A 7,598-nucleotide genomic window follows, 5' to 3' on the forward strand; every position below is an offset into this window, starting at 1 on the left:
AGTGTCTCTGTTATATAACGACCCGCGGTCATATGTCACTCTGGGTAACACTAGATCCACGAGCTTATCACTAGAGCGTGGAACAAGACAAGGCTGCCCGCTTTCAGCACTGATATTCGCCCTTATCATGGAGCCTTTGGCTTCGAGATTACGAGAAAACCAACTGCACCGAGGGCTTAAACTAGGTCCTCACAGATTGATTGTTTCTCTTTACGCTGATGACGTCATATTGTTTGTCAGTGACCCCCAAGAGAATCTTAACCCTGCAATGCGCGAAGTGATAAGATTCGGCCAAATGTCTGGGCTAAAAATGAATCATTCCAAATCCGTAGTGTTTCCCTTGACCCCCAATATAACTGAATTTATTGACGATCACGGCTTTAAATGGGAGCACTCAAAGGTGCGCTATCTGGGCATTTACATGTCACGTAACCATCATGAGATTTACAAAGATAATTATGTCACCACGCTAAACTCAATGCAAGAACGTATCCATAGGTGGAAATCATTATTGTTAACGATATGGGGCAGAGTATCCTTGATCAAGATGGTCATTCTTCCTAAACTTCTGTATTTATTTATACACATCCCACTACTCCTTCCCAAATCCTTTCTCCAAAAAATCAGGACGGCAGTTCTAGAGCTCATATGGACAGGTAAACCGACTCGTGTCGCGTATAGCACCCTGGTGTTGTCAACATCCAAGGGGGGTCTGGCGCTCCCAGATATAGAAAAATACTATTGGGGGGCCCAGGCTCACTTCCTGAGCTATTGGTACGCAGATCATTTCGTTCGCCCACACGTGCAAGTGGAACGAGCCCTGGCCTCACCCGACCTGCTGAGCGCTGTCATTATAAGACAAATCCCAGTCCCATATAACACGCTTAACACAGTCTTGTCTACATACGCAATCTGGAAAAAGATGGCGACCAAATACGGAGTAGACGTGAGATTCTCCCCTCTACTTCCAATCAGATTTATTCCCGGCATTCCCCTCACAAACGAAAAAGTGTTTCTAATATGGGTTGACAAGGTCAATGTCCACTCACTCGGAGACCTGTTCCCTGAGGGCACCTCCCTAACCCCACAAATGGCCAAAGATAGGGGGGGTAATACTTCCCTAGATGTTTTCCTTTATTTTAGAATACGCCATACCTTACACAAGCTATTTCCCTCATTTCCTAAACAACCCCCCACCTGGGAGTTACTACATAACACAATTCAAGCGCAGGGGGAAGGGAGATTGGTCTCGCTGTTATATAAATACATGGTGGCCGATATTAGGAAAACCAACACTAAAACCCAGCAAAATTGGGAAACTGCCATTCAGGAGACGATATACACAGAAGATTGGTCCTATATCCTAAAACAAACCCAAAAGGTCGCACTGAATACTCGTTACAAATTGATAAATTTTAACTTTGTACACAAAATATACTATACCCCAGTCAAGAAGCACAAACATCATCCAGACACGTCGCCCCAATGCAAAGATGCGCAGCGGCTCGTGCGGACTTCCTCCACTTAGCCTGGGACTGCCCCGGAATAAGACGTTTCTGGAACTCAGTCTTACAAATAACTGCTGACATCATAGGCGAACAGGTGACCCCACTTCCGCTGTGGCCACTCCTGGGTCTCACTAAATACCTTCAAGCTGCATCACGTAAATTAGTAGCCCTGCTTCTGGTGCTGGCCCGGAGGAGCACCAGATCCTCCCCGCCATTACTTTCTTCCTGCTTTTCATTTCAATGCTATTTTTATTAGTACTCAAGACATCAAATGTCCTTTTGCTTATTATAAAATATTTTAAAAGTGTTCTTAATAACACTGAAGGTGATGAGAAGCAGCACCAGCACCGGGACAGTCACTCGGAACATTCCATAAATCCAGGTGGGCACCCATGCAAACACTCTGTCCAACCAGTCTTTTGCTTGCACTGCATTAACCTCGCTTGTCATCTTTCCCTGGAGTGTCTTTATCTCTTGTATAGCTGCACTTAAAGTTCCATTAGAGGCCTCACCGTCAGAGATTGCTGTGCAACAGCTTGACCCAAATCGGGCGCACACGCCTTCAATGGCTGTTAAGAGGTCCAATACTCACCTATTTTGAAGGGCCATCAAGTGCAAAGCCCTCATCTCTTCTTTGATTGCATTCAGTCCCTTTGCGGTTTAATTTGCCAATTGCAGTAGCTTGTAGCGAGTTAGCTGCAGCCGTTTCGCGATGGCTGCAGCTTGCACTCGTAGAAGTAGCAAAGAAGTGAAAAAAGTTTGTTGCTGCAGAAGCGTACAGGCGGTACTCATCCCGGATAGCGGCCATGGTGTCAGAACCTTTCCTGGATATGTAATTGCTTCCCCTTTTCCTTCTCTTCACTATTTTTCTTTGCTCATTCCCCTGCAGTGTGATCTTCATAGCAGTGCTGTTTCGAGACACCATAAGTGCACGGCTGTGCAGGTGCACACTCCACTCCAGACACACCGAAGATGGGCATATGCTATGGACCCGTAGGCCCACCACAGATACATCAGTGCTTCTGATCCCATACCAGTGCAGCGTACTGCGAAACCTTGGAGCATCCCGAATTAGCTCCCAGGAACATCGACCCATTTGACCTGAAACACAAAGGGAATTTTGTAAAGCTCCTAATTTCAACCGGTTGATGTCTTTCATGTAACCAAGTTAGGGCATGAACAGGTTTTCCCCAAATAACTCAGCAGTTTCCATTAACCTTGGCTACAACATTTTGCTCAAAACCCACCAGTCCTCCAGCACGACATTGCATTATTCCTCCCTCCCATTTGTCCCCATACCACACTGCTCCTTCTATCCGCATCAGCAGTCTCGTATGAGGTATTTCCCTTTGTCAGGTGAGGTAATGGGCACGCTTGGGTTTTCTGGGGCAATAAAATCAGTTCTGTTTACAGAAGAACTGCCTATCAAGGTAGGTGATACAGTGGGACGAACACCATTGCTGTTTTCAACGGTATCTCCTATCAATCTGTTGGGAAGAGACATGCTCAGTAATTTGAACATGACCATGTCGTTCACTGAGAAAGGGCTGGTTTGCTCCACCCCAGGTATTTGTTTATGTGAGGGCAATGATAATCATATACGCACTGGGGAATGAAGCAACAGCTTGGGCATACCAGTGCAACCAGACCTGTTAATGTACGGGGATACAGTATTGATGAAAGCATTACTGTGACCAAGTGGGTAGTTACATCTACATCTTCTTTCACAATTAATAGTTACATCTACAGTCCTTTTACAATGAAATCCTTTGTTTGCATACAGAAAGCCCTGCATTAGGTACTTTCGTCTAATAAGGTTTGCTGTGCTTCTGGTTGCTAGGAAACTGGATGTGACAGAGGATTCAGTGAATGACAGTTACAGCTGGGCTTATTGAGGGAGCCGGCGAGTGAAGAGTTTGATGGCTCACAGCTGATCGAGTTGCGCCGTTGCGCTGAAAGAAGAAGAGTGTCTTTGAAATAACAAGGCGATCGTTGTTGCCATAGAAAGACAGTAAGTGATTGCGCTGTTGCGCTGAAAGAAGAAGAGTGTCTTTGAAATAACGAGGTGATCGTTGTTGCCATTTGAAGTCTGGGGAAAAGTGGCGCCGTTGCGCTGAAAGAAGAAGTCTGTCTTTGAAATAACGAGCGATCGTTGTCGCCATTTGAAGTTCGGGGAAAAGTGGTGCCGTTGCGCTTCATGAAGGCGATGTGCTGTAAAAAGGAGGCGATCGTTGTCGCCATGGAAAGCCAGTAAGTGGTTGCGTCGTTGCGCTAAGTAGAAGCACATAGAGCCGGACTATTTGCCAAGTCCGGATCAGGAGAGGGATCTAAATAACAAAGGATTGAAAGCAGTAATGTATTGCTGAAGTGAAAGTGAGAGGAGAGTTGTGTCCTGTTTGTTTTCGTAACCGCTGAAGACGAGTCAAGTTCTGATTGATAAGCCAACAACTGAAATGACCCGAAACCTCTTTATAAAGGGAGCGGAGGGAGAAGAATGAAAACGGGAAGTCAGCGAATTAGACTAACCAAGATACACAAGCAAAAGACTGAACGGCATCACGGAGAGAGAGAAAAGGAAGTGAACATTAAAATTGAGCTGCTGTTTGGATGGGGTCACTAAACAAGTCATGTGCTCATTAGGAAAGAGTAATTAGAGGCCAAAGGTGACTTGTATCCATAACATTAGAAAATGTTACTTAGATATTGGCATCCTATTTTTATAATACACTTCCTTGTCAACCCAAGCCAGCAATTGAGTTCAAAGTGTTGGAAGTATACGAATGAACGTTTGCAAGCAGCTGTTCTGATTGGAATAAACATTGTCTAAACATATCCAAGAACAAGAAGAACAAAAATAAAGGGTCAGCAGCTCTATAAGCAAAGAACAGATATAAAAGACAAGAATAGAGATTTGGAGGGGGAGAAAAGAGAAATAACTTTAGAACTCTCTGAAAGTACTGAAAGAAGAAAGCAGAAACAAACAGTAAATGAACTTAATTTGTCTCAATACTTACCTGAATGTGTCCTGAGAAGACATCCTGTTAAGGAAGACTGAAGAACCATAAAGAACACGTATCCTTTACTTCAATCCTAAAAGAAAAGAAAGAAACTGTTAATAAAAGATTTGGGTTATATTCTTAACCCATACAAACTACTCAGTGGCTCAGACTATTATTAACTCATTATTAAAGAGAACAAGTCTACATTTGGTGTCAGAGTGGGATCCCGAGAACGCCATGGAGGAACTTATTTAGACTTTGAGTGAGGGGCAGCAACTCCTACAGCAAGCTTTGCAACTTCAGAGCCAGCAAGCCCAAGCGACAGACTAGCTTTTCAGCAAGCCTTACAACTACAACAGGCTCAGTTGTTGGAAGTTACAAATGCTAGAAATAACCCTCAAGTCCCATCTTCAGTTCTGCAAAAATACTCGACTGGTGAGGACCCCGCACACTTTTTTGTAAATTTCAAGAGAGTGGCTAGGAACGCAGTGGCCCGCCGAGAGATGGTGTCATTACATCGCACCATTAATGACCGGTGAAATGCAATGTGCTTACCAAGCGGCAAACCCAGCTGGAGACACAAGCTACGGGGACATGAAGAAGGTCGTGTTGGAAAGATTGGGGCATGATGAGGAAACTTATCGAATTAAATTCAGAGAAGTTAAGTTGGCCGGAGAAGAGACTCTGAGACAATTATTTTATAGAGTAAAGGAACTTGCCGAGAAGTGGTTGCAACCTACTATGTCTTCGCCTAGTGAGATAACAGAAAAAGTTATCTTGGAACAATTTGTCGAAGCTCTTCCTGGACCTGTGCAAAGATGGGTCAAACAGCATCATCGTCTCTCATTATCTGAAGCTGTGGATGTAGCCTCATCTTATCAAAAAGCTGGGCAAGGCAAGATGTTGTCCTATACGACCCATTCCAGACCTCATACCATTATGAACAAACCTATTTCTCAAACAAGGTGGCCACATTCCAGGCTAAGAAAACCAGAATTAGAAAATGTATGTTCCAGATAGCGAGGGCCCTGTTAACTATCGTCAAACACCAACAACAGCTTGAGGGCCCCAGTGTTTCGACAGCAGAGAATGGGGACACCTTGCCAGGTTCTGCCCGAAGAAACTTAAAACCTTACCGATGGATGTGGGTGTTTTTGAGTCTCTAAAGGACACTGAATCTTCTGAAAAAATACCAGGAAGACAATCCCAATATCTGTATACCTGTGATGCCGAAGTAGATGGGAAAGCCACCACTGCGTTGGTTGATTCAGGAAGCATACAGAAAGCTGTAACATCGGACCTGGTAGGTGAAGGTTATTATTCTTCTGAGGAAATACCTATTAGGTGTGTTCATGGGGATGTAAAGGCTTATCCTTCAAAGAAGATACAGATTAAGCTGGCCGGGGAAACTATGGGGGTAAGAGCTGCCGTATTACCCAGTTTACCCAAGCCCTTACTAGTTGGTTCAGACATACCAACATTTTCTAAAATAGTTAACAAAATCGAGAAGAGCTGTTTAGAAATGGCCCCCTCCATAAAGAAGAAATACCCAGTCCACCTCTTAAATCGCAGAAGAGTAAAAAGATTAATTCAGCAGGAGTGGAAAACCAAGAATGTTCTCCCTGTAGCCGTCGACTGGAAGCTAGACGAAGAGGGAGATAGCTTTAGGTCCACTCAAGAACTGGATCCTTTACTACAATATGCCAGGGAACGTGCCTTGGAAAACTCAACTGGGCAGGGATACCCATGTCATAAAACAGAATGGATTATTGTACAGACTGAGCAAGTCTCGGAATGGAGAGGAATTGAAACAGCTGTTAATTCCCAGTAAATACTACAAAACCGTTCTGGAAGTCGCTCACTTACAAGTGGGGGAAGGACGCTTGGGGTCTAAGAAGACTTCTAAAAAAATTCTAGACAGGTTCTACTGGCCAGGGGTATATAATCAAGTAGTGAGGTTCTGCCAATCATGTGAGGAATGTGAAAAGAAGAAACAGAGCAAACATGAAGAAGGCATCCTTACAGCCTATGCCATTAGTCTTGGAACCTTTTAGCAGAATAGGAGTGGATATTGTGGGACCCCTGGACCATCTAGGAGAGGTCATAAATATATCCTTGTGGTTGTAGACTATGCAACGCGATATCCTGAGGCTTTCCCCTTAAAAGCTACAAATACTGAACAGATTTGTGATGTTCTAATTCCCTTTATTGGACGAGTTGGAATTCCCTGGGAGATCATCACAGATCGTGGCTCAAATTTCATGTCCAATATCCTTAAGCAAGTCTGTGAAACTCTGAAAATTGAACACCTAAAGACAGCAGTTTACCACCCTCAGACTGATGGTTTAGTGGAACGCTATAACCAAACCATTAAACAAATGCTAAATAAATTTACTTCTCCTGAAAATAAAGACTGGGATAGAGTATTACCTTGGATACTGATGACCTTAAGAAACATTCCTCAGTCCTCGACAGGTTTTTCACCTTTTGAGCTACTCTTCGGAAGGCCAGTACGATCTCTATTGGATATTCTAAAAGAGAACTGGGAGGAACAACCAGATCGGGAGATAACTCTTACGGAGTATACCTCTCAATTACAGGAAAGAGTAGAGAAACTGCAAGCCGTAGCCAGAGATAATATTCTTCAGGCCCAAGTAAAACAGGAGAAGTATTATAATCAAAACTCCCGTCTACAAACTTTTAAAACAGGAGAACAGGTATTAGTGTTATTGCCCACATCAGAAAACAAAATGTTGGTGGAATGGAAGGGACCGTATGAAATCCAAGAAGTACTAGGTCCTTTAACGTATAAAGTGAGACAACCTGGAAGAAGGGTACCTTTCCAGACGTATCATGTAAATCTTCTCAAAAAGTCAATACCGCCAGCTCAAACAGTGGCCATGACAACTCTTGATGTACCACAGGAAAAACATTTTCCACAGATCAAGGAGAAAGTAGGATTGTAAAGTCTGAACATTAACTCAGAGTTATCGTCAAATCAAAAAATGGAATTAGCCTCCTTATTGAAAGATTTTTCTGAAATGTTCTCTTCCTTACCGGGGAGGACTAATCTAACTTATCACTGCATAGT

The sequence above is a fragment of the Ambystoma mexicanum genome, chromosome 3q, assembly GCF_040938575.1.
Source record: "Ambystoma mexicanum isolate Mex_15411 chromosome 3q, UKY_AmexF1_1, whole genome shotgun sequence".
NCBI lineage: Eukaryota > Metazoa > Chordata > Amphibia > Caudata > Ambystomatidae > Ambystoma > Ambystoma mexicanum.